This window comes from Mesoplodon bidens, assembly GCF_964165515.1.
Source record: "Mesoplodon bidens genome assembly, chromosome: 18".
In the NCBI taxonomy this organism is placed as follows: Eukaryota; Metazoa; Chordata; class Mammalia; order Artiodactyla; family Ziphiidae; genus Mesoplodon; species Mesoplodon bidens.
Genome location: NC_138175.1, coordinates 25,083,128 through 25,102,031, shown reverse-complemented (window position 1 = coordinate 25,102,031; position 18,904 = coordinate 25,083,128).

Here is an 18,904-nt window from a genome sequence, read left to right as displayed (position 1 = left end):
CAGTAATTTTAACAGTAATACTCAATAATACCATACTGGTTCCCTGTGAATAAGTAGAAAAAAAAAACAACAACAGTAAACAACTGTGCTCTGGGGCCATTACCTATCTGATTTCAGTCCATCTTCAAAATCTTCAGGAGCCTTTGGTTTTGGGGCCTCATTAAGGATCATGCTCCCCAAAGGGAGGTTTGAAGCAAATCTACCCAGTCTATCTTTTATCTCTAAGAGCTCATTGCTTCACAGTGTGAAACTGATGACCTTTTCCAGGAGTTCTTTACCTCCTCTGTGAGAATGTGGGTGATAACACTCTCCTTGTCCTGCTCTTTCCTCTTGAGATTTTATGAAGCAATTTGCTTAAGACCCCTGCAGCTGAGGTAAGAGCTGAACTCAGCCCCAGTTCCAGTTTCCAGGCTTTGTCTTTGACAGTTTCTGACAGCTCATAAATGGATTTGGTGTTAAGGCTCTCCTTGGAGGCTTTTTTGTAAAAAAGGAGCAATTGTGGATGTTTGATGAATTCTTATTACTGGGGCTTCCTTTTCCCCGACTTGTTGTACAGTCGTGCAGTCAACAGTAAAATGTGTAAGTGCACACAAATGATCCCTGTATTGTGCAGATTGCAGCAGAAGACAAGCAATTATGTGGGGGAGTACATTAGGTGATACTGTTTTGTTTAGTTTCAGAGCCTCAGCTTTATTTCTAGTGTTGAACTCAATTTCCATATTACTCAGAAGACATTGATCATTACTAGCCTAAGTAAATATTCGTGTTGATTGTCTCCGCAGGTAATCTCAGTGGTCATATTTTAACTCCTCATGCAGGCAAAAAGGAAACCTTTGATAGATATTTTGGCTGGTCTCTGCCATTACAAAATATACCCAAGCAGGTGTAGAATAATAATAGCATATGACAAAAGACCTTGTAAACACTAAACTGCATCACAGAAGTAATGTACTGGGTTGATCTCATGTGATCATCCAAAGAGCACATAGAAGTACAATTGTTATATCCTCACTAGGGGTTGGTAAACAAAAGCACAGAGACTGTGAGACTTGTCTACATTCCCATGGCTAATAAGAAGTTCAGCAGTAACTTGAACTCAGACACCTGATGTGCTTAGTACAGTGATGATCCAAATATGAATTAGGTATTATTCATTCAATCACTCTCTCTCTCTCCTCATCACCCCGTCTCTTTGTTATCGCTGTCTCCCTCGTCCACTCTCTACTTTTCTCTTGCTCTCACTCAACAGATGAAGAGAAAGCCACGGAGAACATAACAACATAAAAGCTCCTTAACAAAATCTTTTATTTTTAATTTTTTGAGAAACCTTCATACTGCTTTTGATAGCGCTTTTGCCATTTTACATTCTATTCACAATAGCCAAGAATTGGAAACGACCTAATGCCCTTCAGCTGATGAATGGATAAAGAAAATATGGTGTTCACATACAACCAAATATTATTCAGCCCTAAAAAGAAGGAAATCTTGCCATATGCATATGGGTGAATCTTGAGGACTTTATGCTAAGTGAACTAAGCTAGTCACAGAAGGACATATACTATATGATTCCACTTACATGAGATTATCTGAAATAGTCAAATTCATAGAAGCAGAGAGGAGAATGGTGGTTGCCAGGGGCTGGGAGGTGGGGAGGAATGAGGAGATGTTGTGCCAGGGGTATAAACTTTCAGTTATGCAAGATGAATAAGTTCTAGATACCTTCTCAACAACGTGGTGCCTACAATATACCCAACACACAAATTTAGGAGGCTAGATCTCATGTTAAGTGGTTTTAATGCGTGCACTCATCGACACACAAATACCCTTTAAAGCCTGCTCCAACCTAATTCTCAGCCCCAGTACCACTCACATACACCTATCTAGTCAAACCCACTTTTCCAAGCTCACCAGAACACCAGGGTATTTCCCAAACGGCTCACACCACGATGCTGTCTCCTTGTAATACATGTTCTCCTCTGAACGCTCCTGAACTCTATTCCCTGCCTTGAAAATACCTAGTCTTTAATTACATCCCCCTCAAAAGTCTTCTGTCAACCATAGCAATTTGGTCATGAATATTTTTTTTTAATTATTGTACTCTTTCATACCAGATCTTCCAGTAAACTCTGAGCTTCTACAAGGCAACCACAAAATCTTTTCATCTTTTTCCCCTGACATCTGATCTATTTATTAAGCATTTCCTGAATTCAAGAGGTTTATTTCCTCACCCATGAGCTCTCTCACAGGTGCTTTTAAAACCCTTCTTGAACTCAACAGTTACTATAGCGTTTCAAAAAATTGGAGATATTTAGGATGAAGATGGCATATACATCAATCACTTCACACACATACAAAATTAGATAGCTAGTATTAGTATGCTCATTTTACAGATGGGGGAAAGTAGGCTTTAGAAAAATTAAGTTGTTCTATTTACACAGTTCATACATAGTGAAAACTGGAGGCTAGTCAGGCTGATTCAGGACACTAACCATACTCACATGTACATATACTTTTGATTTTTAAGCATAATTATTTTCCATCTACTGTCTTAATTTATATAGAACTGATTAAAGCAGATATTGTTCCATTCACTTTCTTCTTTTTTGTTCCCAACAACTATGACATTTTTACAAATTAAGACCGGGAAGTGAAATAACTTGTCCAAAGCCGTATTTCTAGTAACTAGTGGTGGAACGACAATTTGAATTTTACCTTGTCTGCATGCTAAGATTTTTCACATGTGATATCTTCATCAGGAAGCATATTATTGTCCAAAGCATCATGATTAATATAAACATGAATATAATACAGTACTTATTCTTACAGAGCTCACATGCAGTAGGTCTGTATACAGTCACATTTATTATGAATACAATGAACGGGTGTGTCTGTGTGTGATTATTTAGAGTGGTAATTATTTTCTTTCATGTGGGAAGTTGATGCCTGTAATTTCCTACAATGAAGGAATAACAAATTGTTACCCCTGTACAGTATTTGCAAGTGATTTGTCCTTTTTTCCTTGTCCCATTTTCTGATTGTTTCCTGATTCCTATCAGAATCGGTGTCCTTTAATGAACAATACTCTCTCGGTGATTCTGCTCTATGAGTTATTATTCCTAGCGGCCATCCAAACAATTCTACGATGTATCGCGTTTAGCTTAAATTGATTCTAAAGCCGTTTAGCGTAAGCTAATTAGAATTTGGATGTCCTTCATGAACCCGCCACATGACTGATGGCGATGAGATCTGTCATCATTACAGAGTACATTACTTTTGTAGATGTGCTTTTACAGGTTACTCTGGAGCTATTTATTATGTTTTCATGAGCATTATGGTAATGCATTATTCTATTTAAGAAGAATAGTGATTTTAATAATATTAGGGTAACAGGATTTTGAATTCCAGTCTACACCCCTCTCTAACTTTCTGTCCCACTTATCTATCTTTTTCTATCTTCTTGTTCTCACGGATAGAGTATAGAAAATATGAACCTTTTCCTGGGGATAAGATAACATATGTCAAATGAAATTCACTATGTCTGCAAGACTAAATGCATTGAGGTCAACTTCAAATTATTAAGTTATTTTTAAAGAAAATTATATTCATTATATGAATCTCTGTTAAAGATTTCACAGATTACTCAAATGAGATGTTGTTTGCTCATGATTTTGCTTGGGAATGTTGACTGGAGGAAAAGCTATAGAGTTTAAATTGGAAGATTCTTTTTTATACAATAATAGTTTTCCATCCTCCCAACTCTAGGCAAGTGTATGATTGATTAAAATATCATGGAAGTGAGTTGAAGACAAAGTTGATTTTTGGTTTTGTGTAATAAATACTCTAAGAATTAATGAGCTGACTCTTCCTAGGACAATTTACTAATTTGTTGCCTTAGACAACGTAATAAAATTAGGGGGGAAAAAAGATAGGCTATGGAGTCAAACTTGGCTTTAGTTTAGTCATGCATAAAATAGAAATAATAATAGTATCAACTCCTAGGAATATTTTGAACATTCAATAAGATAATGCATATAAATGTCTGAGAACAATTCCTGGAACGTAATAGTGTTAGCTAAATGAAAAGGATGATGTTGAAGGTAGATAGGAGGTCAGCAAAATTTCATAACATATTCTCTATAATTCTTGGCTTGGGCTAAAGTGCTTCGTAGTAGGGCTAAGAACAGACTAGCCAGGCCTCACTAGTGGTCTGTCTGCTTTGTGCACAGTTTCAAAGGTCTGAGCAAGTCTTTTCTAGGTTTCTGCAAAGTCCTTGGGAATAAAGCCATCTCCTTAGCTCTTACTCAAAAGGCCCCTTTGTCTCCTCTTCAATTCACCATTATCTGGAGGATAGATAAGGTGGTTAAGAATCTGCTCATCAAATCTGTGAGGACTAATTGTTACACAAATGAATGACACAATAAATTTTTGAATTCTAGTCTCCCCCCCCCACAAAAAAAAGAGTAGTAAATGGATGGATAAATATTATGGGCAGAAAAATAATTTAGGAAACTGCTAAGTAGCCCAGGTGATAGATAATGAGTAGCAGCAATAAAGAATGAAAAAGAAAAAATAGTTTACAGAGAGATTGGATTGAGAAATTGAAAGGACTTGAGGTTTAAATCCAGTATCCAGCATGTTTACTTTAAAAATTCATTTAAATTAACTTTTAAAAGTTTGGCTTGTGTGGGACCTTTTAACTGAAATTCCCCACCTCTCTCCCAAATTGGGTATTCAGGCAAGTTATGTCAGGTAAAGACATAACGTGGTAAAAACGCCAACATCTGTTTCTGACAATTTACAACTAACCCTCAGTCACACAAGGAATAGATTCAGAGACCTTTGGATGATCCCCTTCATTGGGCATTGGCATGGGAATACCAATTTTTAAATCTTATTTCAAAATAATTCTAAGTTGGGGGGCTTTGAGCATGAAGATTCATCCTGGAGATAATTGCAGTGAAGGAAAGTTATACCTTGGAAGATATGATCCTATCATCACTGTGGTGATTGACAGTAAATTATAGAGATGTTGATGACAGATCGAAAATTCCATTACAAATATTTATCTCCAGGAAATCCTCTCTGAGTTGCTTCTCATATAGTATGGCTTCTCTTCCCCTCCTTCCTCGGCTGAGATCTATTGTGATTGACATCAAATTTCCAGTCTTAAAAACAACAACAACAAAAAAACTAATTTGATTAAAGCTTGGATAATAAATGATCACCTGATCTGAAGGCAGATCTTTTTCTTGGTTTTATAAAGTTCCCTTCCAAGAAAAGTAGCAAATGCAGGTAGAAATAGCATCTTGATGAAATCCTCTTATACTGGAAAGGAATTGTTCAGAAAATTCTCCGACTGAAACACTTACCCAACCAAACATCTGTTGAGCACTTGTACAATTTAGCATGTATTTGAGTTCCTGGTGCCATGGACTGGGCACCAAGGGAGTTGCTGTGGGCATAATGATATACTGAAGTTAATTTTGAAGTTCCTTTGATTCTATGAAGTAATCTATCAAATTCTACCAAATGATCTCTTAAATCTGTCCTTCCTTTGATATCTAATTGTATCACTGTAACCAAGTCTTTCAACTCTGTTCACCTGGGTTATTGCTACAGCCCCTTGTTGACAGCCCCTATGCCTCCAGTTGACACGTTTAGCTACTATAGTTGAATACAGTCATGGCCATTTTGGCATAAATATCTATGCTTAGGAGGTAAGATGGCTTTTCATTGCCTACTGGATGAAACCCAAACTCCCCGCTCTGGCTTTTATCAAAGATGTAATGAGAGTCCACTGTGTGCCAATTCTGCAGTTAGTAATAGAAAATATGAATACCATACCAGGTAACCATTTTCAAACCCAGTATGCAGGAAAAATGCTTCTAGTTTTCACTTAGCACCTCATATTCCATCCCCACAACAATGTTATGATCTGGGCACAGTTATTATGATACTGTTACAGATGAGAAAACTGAAGCACAAAAATGTTATCCCAGATTGTGCTGCTCACAATCACTATTCAAATGCACATCAGTAGATCCCTAAATCCAGTTGCCTTTTTCCTGAGACACCAGTACTTAGTGAAGAGAAAATCAAGAAGCAAGCAAAAGTTTGTTGTTCTTTAGTCTTTATTGAATATTTAAGATACAAACTCTTTTTGTTTCTTTGAAAAATATCTGAGAAAATATGAAATCCAAATAAATATCACTCTGTGGCATTTGTAGTCTTAAGTACATCCACGGAAAGTGGCAGGAAGGAAATTACTAATAACAAGAAATAGAGATTGTGTTTGCAGCTGGGTACATTATGTTATGGAAAAATATCTTCTCAACCATTTTGCTTGGTTATTGTCATTTCTTCCAAGAAATCAATGCTATTGGAGATGGATGACAGCAGTGACCTGGCAAGTATCATTGCACTGTGAGTAGCAAGCTCTTTCCGGAGATGTGCTTTTAAAAACTGCAATTTCCTCTCCAAGAACAAAGGTCATGCAATTCTCTGAATTTGCCAGGCAAGAGCCAGGGCACAGTGGCTGAGGCTGCCCCTCCTACTCCCTTGGAAAAGCTAGGAAGTTGTTGGAGATAGGTGCTACTGGAGGTTTAGTGATTACTTTGCTAGAATAAGTCACTTTAACTCAGGAACAAACGTGATTCCTTCGGCAATGTTATTTAGAGCTATCTGCAGGTGGAGGAAGATAGGCCACAAAAGGAATTTGATTTCTCTTGTTAACTAAACAAGAGAAAAAAATTAATTTTTAATTTGCTTTAAAGCCATATTTAACCTCTTATTTAGTTTGCATAATTTTCCTATGCATAAAAGGTAACATTCCTCCTTGATTATCAGCCCAACAATAAAAAATGATTATTTATTTCAGATGTATCAATCTCAACATGCTTTGTGCAGACTTACTGTGAGTCTATAAGAGGAGAGGAATCTGTGTTCTGTGTCTGAAATGCAAAGTTTCTAAAGCATGGGAATAAAAATTCAACTTAAGGGAAATGATGTTTCCCTGGATTGTTCTTTTAAGATATTACAATGCACTGGGAATATATATTCATGACCTGCCAGTTGCCTCTTCTACATTTTTCGTGGTACTTCACTACTTCTAGCCTTCATTGTCTTTCACAGTAACTATCGAAATATATTCCAGATTGCACCATTGCATTTGGTTTTGTCACACACTGGTATTTTCTCCACACTTCCACTGGAGTAGTGCTTCTAAAAACTACAAATTCATCATGTCAGTCCTCAGCTGAAAGTCTCTAGGAATTTCCATGTTGGTCACAGGCTACATTTCTCATTTTTAAGAATGGTAAGCAAAGTTCTTTAACATCGGGTCCTGACCCATCTCTCTAGTTTTGTCTCTTATCATATCTTGCTCTGCAGCCAATGTGTATATTCTGCCCTTACCAGGACACAATGTTATCTTTTGCAAGTGTTCTGCTTCTTCATGGAATCTATCTCTGTTGTTATGTTGTAAAGAAACTTAAGTTAGTTTAAGGAAACAGAGGTTCTCATCAAAAAGATTCTAGAGTTTCTGACTGAGTTGAGGTTCAATAACCAAACCATATAAAGGGCAAAAGTACTGCTTTATCCAGAGATGAGAATCCTGCCAGACCCCTCTTTAGCCGTGAGTCTCTGTGTCCCACTGTCTGCTGGCATCATCCTCTCTCACTGAACACTAGCTTCTCCCCTGCAGTGTGTTGAGAAGCAGTTGCCAAAACATGCAGAACGTCACAGTCTTAAGCTTCTGTCACTAGAAATGGTGACTCTCTTTTACAGTTCTATTTTTAAAACTCCAGAAAGTATTCGAATTGACCCATTTAGATCAGTGGTTTATTAACTGCTAGATTAACTGTCAGTGACGGAGGTCAAGATCTTATGAAAGTATGGGAGTTCCAGCTGAAAACTTTTGGTTGAAATGAGAGAAGAACAGTTTACCGAAGTCAAGAGAGGGTGAGCAGTGAGGAAGAGAGAGAAGGGTTTAAACTTCAAAGAGATGCATTCTTCTTATCCATCAACACCCTCAATAGGTGTCACCCCATACAGATGCCTTTTTCACATTCTAACTCTTCTGGCTAGCTTAGATCTCTCTTCTTCTACACAGGCCTAATTCTCTATTTTGTCACTGCTTGGTAACTTCTGTTTTTTAACAATAGAATACATTTTTGGAATGGAGAGAGGAAAAGAAACTGGGTTACAACATTTCTTTTTTTCAATTCATATATATGTATGTATATTCTTTAAACATGTATGCAGAGTGATGGTCTGGGAGGCGGATGATACCAAATTTACAGCAGTGTAGTTGGGAAAGTTTACTTTTTATATCTTTTTGTAATGGCTTTAAGTATGCACAGTTTAGCTATTATATTTTTATTTTTACCTTTCCTTGTTACACTTGTTGTCATAACTTAAGTATTCTATTTTGTGAATTTTTTTAATGGCCACATAGTATCCCATCATATAGTATACTTAAAAATCCCTGGGTTGATGAACATTTATTTATACTTAATCACTTAAACATTTTAGGGTCAAGGAATTACAATATTTAAGCTTTTTCCCTGGACATAAATTTCTAGAACTAGAAATACAGGGTCAAAATATGTGCACTTTTTAGTGTTCTTCATTCATAATGACAAATTATTTTCTAATGTACAATTTTGATCATGGTGTGTAAAATTATTTGCTTTGCTCTATACTTGCTAGACTTTTATATTATTGTTTTAAGCAATAATCTGATAGAAAAAATGAGTATCATGTTATTTAATTTGCATTTATTTATTTTTTGTAAGGTTTTCCATACATTTTTGAAGCACTCATTTCTTATCTTCTGAATTGTACATGTCAATTACCATTTCAAATGCGATTTCAGTACATTTTTATACAAGTCATTAACACAAACATTAAGAATATTACTTGTGCTGTTCCATCCATACACATGCTTATCCCACAGTTCCTGCACAATATTTTGTTTTTCCTAAGACATGGAGAATGTTGTAGTATAATAGAGGAAATAAACAGAACATGCTCAAATGACCAGTTTATTCATTTTAGGAGAGAGTATGTATAATGAAATGCATTTTTGCTCAGAGATGAAAAGGGTCCTCTCTGCTATTGTCAAACTTGTTTTTATAAACTCCTATTTTATATTTTTATTTTGGTATATCAATCTTGAGTACTTTATTGTCAGGTCTTCATTGGTAAACCCCTTCCCTGTGACAGTACGGTGTGTACTCAATTTTGGAGCATGGAAAATACATGTACTTGTTTTGTACCTGTAGTTTGGATATATAATTGAAATCCTTGTGCTTTGGTGTTTCAAAAATTTTAAGGCTGTAATGAGGAGTCACGTTTACAGTCATCAATATATTCTCTACAATGATTATGCTCCCTTAATTAAATCATAATGCTAGAAACACACACACACACACACAAAAGAATATTAATTGTATCCAGAATTATAGCTTTATGAATTTATTAATAGCTTTAGTGACTATATAAAGTTTCTTTTTGTTGCTGTTTTTGTATAAATGTTTCACCACTTCTAAACATTAGAAAAATCTCTTCTGTTCAAAAGTGTTCTAATTTAAAGGAAAAGACGCCAAATTTATCCTTCCTGGAATTATAACTGTTACACCCAAGAATCATTTTATGCATTTGGAGAATGAGACAGTATACTGCTATGTTTGGATTTTGCCCACAGATTTCTATTTTAAAAACTTGAGGGATTAGAAGAGCCAAAGTAACAGTCTAATGAAGGAAGGAGCACAGGCATGAGAAAAGGAAAAAATGGAATCTTTTCCTATCCTGATCCTTGACCCTTGAGCAGTCACTGCTTTCCTCAGGACAAAAATTCCTTCATAGCTAAAACAAATTAGTCATGACAAAGGCCAGTGTGTTTGTTTCAGCTCAAACATTTTATGATTATATACTAACAGCACTTCTTGGCAAATTTTGTACAGCAGAAAAAGGTTCAAGGAAACACAACAAATATGGCGACTGTCTGAAGGGGTCACCATACTGGGACCTATGTCCAAGTGAGTGTTTTCTTCAGAAATTTTTGAGACCTCCAGTATTAGTTCCTTAGGTGTCTGTGATAACAAAGTATCACAAACTGGCTGGCTGAAAAAAGATGGAAATTCATTCTGTCACTGTTACGGAGGCGACATGTCTGAACTCGAGGTGTCAGTAGTGTCATGTTCCCTCTGAGCCTCTGGGTCGAATCCTATTGAGCCTCTTCTCAGCTTCTGGTGGTGGCCATTGACCTTTCACATTCCTCAGCCTGCAGCTGCATCATGCCATTCTCTGCCTCTGTCATCACATGACCTTCTCCCTGTGTGTCTCTGTGTCCATATGGCCTTTTGCTCTTCTCATGAGAACACTAGTCATATTGGATTGGGGCCCAAATTTGGACCCAAATAACCTCATCTTAAATTGAATGAATGTCCAAAGACCCTTTTTCCAAAATAAAGTCACATTCACAAGTACCAGTGGTTAAGATTTCAATATATCTTTTAGGGGGACACAATTCCACCCATCACACCCCCCTCCATTTATATTTTTAGTGAGTTAAAGATGCCCTGTCATCTCAGTTCCAGAGAGAGGAGCAGGGACCATGTCTAAAAGGCTATGCACGATGACTCCTGCTTGGCGTTGCAAACCACCCAATGCACAAATGGCCATTCTTGGCCCATGGACCATACACAGAGATACTCATAGATGAGAGAGGGATGAGAGTGAAGATGGAACTGAAAAGGGAAGACATGTCAAGAGGGAAATTGAGAGCTTAGGAATTGACCACAAATTCTGTGCCTTTCATCATAACTGAGAAAAATTAATTCCTCTCTGAAAATAAATGAGCATTAATTGGTCAACATCTTACGGCTTAGGAAAGGAACAGAAGGATTTAAATTTACTCAGAGTTATATGACTTTCAGTCCACAGTCTTAATTGTAGCACTCTACCTGTATTATTTAACATCACTGAACCTTGGGTGCCATATCTATAAAATGGTATAATAACCTTCTGCTTCAGAGGACCATGGGGGAAAGAAATGAGAGAGGATGAAAAACTCTATAAATATGATTTTTACTATGGAACTTTTATGCTATTTACCAAAAGTGATTTCTTTCATCTTTTCCCACTGGATTGGTGGCTCCTTAGGGTAAGAACTTTGATCTCTCTGTCTCTGACACAAAGCTCAGTGCCTGGAATATAGTCAGCACTAAGTCAGAACTTACTAAATGACTGAAAGAATGAACAATTCAACAAAATATTGGAAACAGTTGGAAACCCCAGGGTTTCCAAGTGATCAGAAACAGAATTAAAACAGCAGTCAAGGAGATTCCACTTTTTTGTTCTTCCTATTTATGTCTGTCCCAGGAATGCCCAGAATGTGAAGGCAAAGACAAGAAGAAGAGAAATGACCTAATAAAGATATGAATACCAGAAACTAGAAAACTAGTATGTGAACTACAAAGAGGTAAAGCAGGGCCTTGGGGAGACCCATAAATTGAATGTATATTTGTGGAAGAGGGCATGGGTGTAATGACTGCAGTTTCCTTCCATTGTGAAGCTTAATTAGACATGATGCCAGGTATTCCCACCCGATTTGACCCTCTGGATTATTTACTATGCCACTTGCTCCTCTTTCATTAATTCCTGTGCACAGGAGCTCAATCTGCAGAGGCAACACAAGGTTATTAAAAAGGAAAAGTTGGAAAGTTTTTCGGTGTTCATTCTCCATTCCCAAAACTCATACTTTGAGCAAAATGTGAGAAATTGACAGTTATTAAATTGCAGAAGAGGCTGCTCTAGCAGGGCACTGGAGGTCAGCTGCCCATCGGGCCAGCTGTAGGGGCTCCAGGGTGGGGGGAATCAATACACTTAAGAACAACTGGAAGTTAAATGCTTTTTTGTGACCCAGTCTAATGACTGCAGCTGCTTTTGCTCAAAAGATCATTCTTTCCTTTCACCTGTCTTATCTACTTATTTTTTTTAAATCAGTATCTGATATCAGCTTTCTAGGATGTTCTTATAGGAAAGAATTCTGTTGCTGAAACAGGGTCAGAAGGAATTATTGGTTTCCCAGGATCCTTTTTTTTTTTTTTTTTTTTTGTCTGCTCAAGGAGCAGGTGGAAGTCGGCAGGAAAATGCCATTCAAAGACTGAGGGTTGACTGCTTCTGGGAGCCTGGAAGGGCAACTAATATTTGTTGAATTGCATTACAATTGTTAATGAGTAAATCCTCGCATCAACCCCACAAAGTGGATTTTGTGATTTCCACTTTCTTTCTTTTTCATTTCCATTATGGTTTATTATAGAATATTGAATATCCTGTGCTATACTGTAGGTCCTTGTTGTCTATCCATTCCATATACAATAGTTTGCATCTGCCAATCCCAAATGATCTCCACTTTAGAAATCAGGAATATGAGAATCAGAAATGTTAAGAATCATGCTGTCAGTCACAAAATGTGATCTGGCAGAGCCTGGTTTTCAATAGATCGGTTGACTCTTTGTGTTATGCCTCTCTGCCCATGCAGAAGTAGAAAGAATTGAGTGCTAGAGCAAAAATAATCATTTAGTACCTCCTGTGTGCATATAACTGTGGTTTGTGAGTAGTCTGAATAATGTAAGCATAAAAGCTGTAAGACCATTTAGTGATTATTTTATTTATAGTGGTAATCTTCTATATCTAACACAGTATCTGACATACAATAGATACCTCATACAATTTTGTTGAATGAATTCATGAAGTCCCCATATCAGCCTTTACGATCTAATTTCAAAATATACCACGAGGTCATGACTAAATTACGTTGATAAGGATTTATCTTTTAAAAGAAGAAATTTTGAATCAAGAGTTCATAGCAGGAGATCCATTCTGGATGAATCTATAGGGAATGCTTCATGGAATAGGCAGAAGAGGAACTGGCTTCTAAAACTAAATATTCAACAGAGACAGAGGGTCGATGGCAAAGGTCTTCCAGGTGATAGACAGATAAGAGTCATGGGCTCACGTTTCTTGAGTACCCTCATATGACTGAAGATGCAGGTTGTAATAAAGGCTAGCTCTATTCCGAAAGATCTACTTACTCTGGTATTAGTCTTTTCCATCTGCTGTTACAAAGTACTACAAACAATAGAAAATTTTGGCTCATAGTTCTGGAAGCTAGAAGTCTGAAATAAAGGTGTTGGCAGGATCATTCTCTCTTTGAGAGCTCTAGGGGAGAATCTGTCCTTCTTCCCAGCTTCTTTTGCCTTCTAGCAATCCCTTGGAGTCCCTTGGCTTGTAGATACATCACTCCAGTCTGCCTCCATCTTTACATGGCCCTCTTCTCTGTGTATTCATGTCCAAATTTCCCTCTTCTTACAAGGACAGCAGTCACTGGATTAGGCCCACCCTAATCCAGTATGAATTCATTTTAACTTGATCACATCTACAAAGACCCTATTTCCAAATAAGGTCCAGGTTGTAGGTAAACAGAAATATGGGGGAGGAGGGGAACTGTTCAACCCAATACAATCTCTGTGGTTACTGGGACAGTAATAAAGCAAGGATGTGAATGAAGTCAGTGTGATCTACCTTTCACATGACCTGTATGTATTGGGATGTTGTGTCCTAACTAATTGGAATTTAAAGTCTGTCAAAACCTTGTGATGTTTTAGCTTAACCCCCACTGCTGTCTGACAGTGGCCTCAGCAGACATCTTGCTGATTCTCCCACCCAGCCTCCCCTCCTCCTGCTCTTCTGGTACTCACTAGCTGCTTTAGTGGACACTAAATTCTCCTGCCCTATAGTCACTAAATCAGCTCTTAATAGCATCCTATTAATTGTATAAAATAAGGATTTGAAGCAAACCAGATAAGGGTTTTTTTGGTTTTGTTTTGTTTTTTGCATTTTAATTAAATTCACATTGATTTGAAAAAACAGATTTATTGAGACCTTAACAACCACACAATACACATAACTGAGTTGTTAAATCTTGATAAATGTTTTCTGAGAAATCAATTGACTTTTGATTAATGACAAGTATCTGTTTTAATAAATCTCAATGAAATAAACTGTTGAATGTAGGTGGACATTTTAATTAAGTTGGGCTTCCTTATTCTTATACCTAAGTACCTTGACCCAGAATTGCTTATCCTAGCCTTTTTCTTTGGCAAAACGAAAAAAAAAATCTGGGCACGTCCATTCATCTGTTTTAACAGAATGGTTAAGTAAAAGCAATGTCATTCTGTACCTGCAAGAAGACTGAGTAAAACCTTTTATGGCCTTAGCCTCTTATGATCTCCATTTTCTCAAAGAAGCCCTCCATGACCACCCTATACAAAGTATTTAATCCTTCCAACCCATATGTGTTTTTTTTTCACATATTTCAAGTGATTAGAAATCATGTAATTCAATTGTGTATTTGCTTGTTTGATACCAGGCCTCACTCCTAATTATAAAGTCCATGATAGCAGTGGGCACAACTAATGTAACCAATGTATCTATCATTGTACTTCTAGCGCCAATAACAGGGCCTAGGGCTTCCCTGGTGGCGCAGTGGTTGAGAGTCCGCCTGCCGATGCAGGGGACACGGGTTCGTGCCCTGGTTCGGGAAGATCCCACATGCCGTGGAGTGGCTGGGCCCGTGAGCCATGGCCCCTGAGCCTGCCCGTCCGGAGCCTGTGCTCCGCAACAGCAGAGGCCACAACAGTGAGAGGCCCACGTACCGCAAAAAAAAAAAAAAAACAGGGCCTAGCGAGCATCTGTCCCTCTTCTTTTTCATCTGCTTTACCTCATGCATTCTTCTGTTCAGAACTCAGTGCTCAAATCTATTATCAGCTTACAACACTATCTGCTTTACTAAGTTTCTTGATATTTGGGATCATGTCGTATTTCCATCTGTAGTCCTAGGCTCCAATACTAGGCCTTATGCTCAGACCCAAGTAAACATCAACAAATGCTTGTTTAATGAAATAACATATATATGAAGTATTGGAGCCCAGTGTGTAGTCACAGAGCTTCTCTGGGCTTCCTCTGAACCCCTTATACTCTTCATACTTCTCCCTGAGTCCACCTTAAGAATACAGAGCTTCGGTGCTTTGTGACCGCCTGGAGGGGTGGGATAGGGAGGGTGGGTGGGAGACGCAAGAGGGAGGGGATATGGGAACATATGTATATGTATAACTGATTAATTTTGTTATAAAGCAGAAACTAACACACCACTGTTAAGCAATTATACTCCAATAAAGATGTAAAAAAAAAAAAAAGAATACAGAGCTATATGTCCTAAAAGCTTGATCTATATCCTTTTGTATGGGCATCTTGTTCCATTGGACATGTAAAAGTAAATTGTGCCCCGTGTGCCATAAATTACCACCTTGGAATCATTTGCACAATGTCACAACTGCAACAGGTTGCAGCAGTATCCACTAGAGAAGGAAAAGAAAGTTGTAAAGGGTTGAAGCCACTCTACCTCTTTAAGGAGAGACCAGGCAGGCAAGAAGAAGAGGTTTTCACCCAAGTTAATAAAAAACTGTCTTTGCTTCTAAGGAGTAACTATGGATTGTTATTTTAAAAGAGTAGAACTGCCAGATACATACTTGGGTGACAATTTGAGCATATATTTCAGGCACTGTGTTTAGGAACAATTTTATGGTATCCCCTTATTTATTGGACAAAAATCTTGGAAATTAAATATTATTAGTTCTCTTTTAAGTTGAGCCAATGAAGGCTCAGAGACCCAGCCTAAACTTACACAGAGCAGAATGGATAAAAGCAAGTTCTAAACTTAGATCATCTGGTCTTTTGCTTTAAACTCTTCTGATGAATGTGTCAATGTAGACTGGACTTGTAAGCAGAGACTGTCAACCTAGGCTAAAGAGACCTGATAGATACTTACAGAGGTAGGTAGAGGTCAGCTCAGGAAGGCCAAAGGTTCATGCCAAACATTTGACATCTACTAGGCAATAGATTGACAAATTGTACACAAATTTTTAAGCCAGTGAGCAGAAGAGACACACAGCACAGAGATAAGCTAAGCTATGCCTTGTCCCCATTAAATAACTGGAATCCTAAGAGGTTGAAAGAATTGCTCAAGGTTATACAACTAATACATAGTAGGGCTGAGATTCCAGTTTGGGATAGACAGTTGAGAATCATTTCCTAAATGAGGAGGAACACTTTATACCAAGAGGAGCAGCCCATTTATCTGAAATTCCAGTCCCCAGTTTCAGTCCCTTGGGTTGGTAACTGGGCTTGTCAGTTGGTTGCACTTTTTCCTCTGACATTTCTTTCCCTCACTCCCTTATCACCATCATCTCTTGATTGACAACCCTGAAAAGATTGTGGAAATGTCTTCTCCTGAATTTGCTAGCACGATCTACTGCCTGTCTGATATGTGTGTCTGTTCAAAGCATGGTGCAAATGTTTGGTTAAAGATAATGACCCAGTCTGAAAATGACTGTGATAAAAATGTCATGTAATTTTCCAGGGTGACTTTGAAGTAAGGCTTACCATATAAATGTGGGGGATCGAGAGAGCCAGCTATTATTTTCTTCCTTGATGAGCACTAAATTAGTGCCTTCCTCAGCACCAATGTAGTGGGCAGTCTCCATATTGCTAATTTCTTTCCTCCTCTCCTCATGGCTGGGCTGAAGCAATACCCAAGATCCTTCTAGAGCAGTAATTCCCAGGAGCACCAATTTTTTTTTTTTTCCACAACTCACTGTTTCAAATAGTTGAAAGGACACAGGGTTTGAAATCAAGCAGAACTGTCTTGGAATATCCACTCTGTATATTTACAAGAACTATTTGAGCCTCTGTTTTCTCTTCTGTAAAATTAGATATTTTTTTTGCAAAGATTAACTGAAGCAAAATTTGTAAAATGCCTAGCATATTAAGTAGTGCTTCTCCATTGTTACTCTGAATCAGGATGATATTTGTTAAAAATACAGATTCTTGGGCTTTGCCCTGTGAGATTCTGATTGAATAAGTCTCGATTGAAGCCCAGGCATCTACATTTCTAACAAGCATTCCAAGTAATTCTAATGCAGGCTAAGCAGGGCTGTGCTTTGAGAAACACTGGCACCGAAGGATACAATAATTATAATAGCAACAATAACAGCATAATTACCATTCATTGTGTATTATGTGCAAGGCACTGAGCACTAATCTACTCTGCACTTGCCATAAAACATGACATGATACTTAATGATATGTTTTCCACTCCTCTAAGCCTCTTTTTTTCTCATTCAGTGTTTTCTAAACATGGTAAAACCCTTGGAGAAAAAGTAGACATAAAGAAGGCTCAGTTGTAGGAAGCAGAGCTGGCTGATCTGAAGCCAAGTTAACATTGGGGATGGATCTCTCATCTTGGACAGAGACTTACAGGAGGAATTTTCTTCCCAAGCTGTACCTGGGCTTCAGAAGTTACCCTGTCCACACAAGCTGTTGAGACTTTCCTTCCCCAAGAACCTGTTGTGGACTTGCCCAACTTCTGTTCAAATAGCCCCAATCACGAGGTACCCACTGTCCTGGAAAAATGGTACATTTTCTCCATGCCACATTTGGGGATAACACAAAAGAACTTCAATATGCCTCTCTATAATATTTTGAGTGTGTCTTGTACATGTTTCTGCTCTGCCTTGACCTCTCTGTGGCACTGCAGCATTTGAGATGGTACATTTTCTTCTTCTTTCCATAACTCAGGTCTTCCTATCCTTTTTAAAAATGAGAAAATTGAGGCTTAGGGCCTTCCTAATTGACTAGACATCATGTTTGTGAAATCACTATGCAAACTGTAAAAAAAAAAACCCAGAAAATATCCATTGATATTAGTATACTATTATAAAGATTATTATTTTTTCTCCCCACCCTCTTGGAAAAATAGGCAATGACTGAGTCAAGAGTATTCATAGGCTACCTGCTGTGTATGAACAATTTACCTTTCTTTTTTAAGATCTAATATTCAGTAGGAAATATATGTATGGTTGACTGAAGACAGTAATGATGTTCTCTCTGAAGGTCCAAACTTATGACTAGTGACTCAGTCTAATTAGGTTAAGCTTAAGGTGACAACGTGTGGATTGTCAGCAACTAGAACATTTATTCTTATTTTTTTTCTAAACCAGTGTCCTTTTAAGACAGCCAATTAACATGCTGCAGAGAAGAGTTTCCAGATAACTCGAGACTGAATTGAAAGACTTTCCTTCCCCTGACAGAGCAGAAAGAGGTTGAGTACCTGACTTCCCTTTCAGAGTCAGTGACCCATGCAGCACTTCTGACTGGAAAGATGTGAGCTTTTCCAATCCTTCATGTAGGTATGAATGAAGATGCCAAGGAAATTAGTCAGAGTCTGACCAAGAAGGACTGAAGGATAGAAGAAGCCTATCTGCCTTCCAATGTACCCAGCTGTCTCTGGAGTAGTATGATTTCCAGTTTTCTTATTTAAAAGCCTATACAAAGGAATCAGTAAGGGATAATAATATCTAAAGTGAATTCTGAGTCACAAAAACCTGCAAATTGAAATCATTCCTGTATTAGTTAATATTTTAAATATGCCCTGACAGGCTTTTACTCGAGGAGCTTTAATAGAAACCTGGCAGATATGATCAAGAAACTCTCTTGTTCTTATATTAAGAGCTATTGGACACCCACATTCCTTGTTTCTATATTCTTTAACTAAATGTTCACAGAAAGAGGCAAAAAGTAGTGAGAATTTATTAGGAATACATGCTCACCTAAAATACATTAAGAAGTATAAGGACTTGAAGTAGAGAAGCGTCATTGGATGAGGAGTCCTAGATACAGTCCCCAAATCTGGCTTTCTGGCGGTCTCTTTATGTCTCTGGACTTTGATTCTTTTATCCCTATAATTAAGGTGCAAACTAAAAGAATCTTAGCTCCCTTG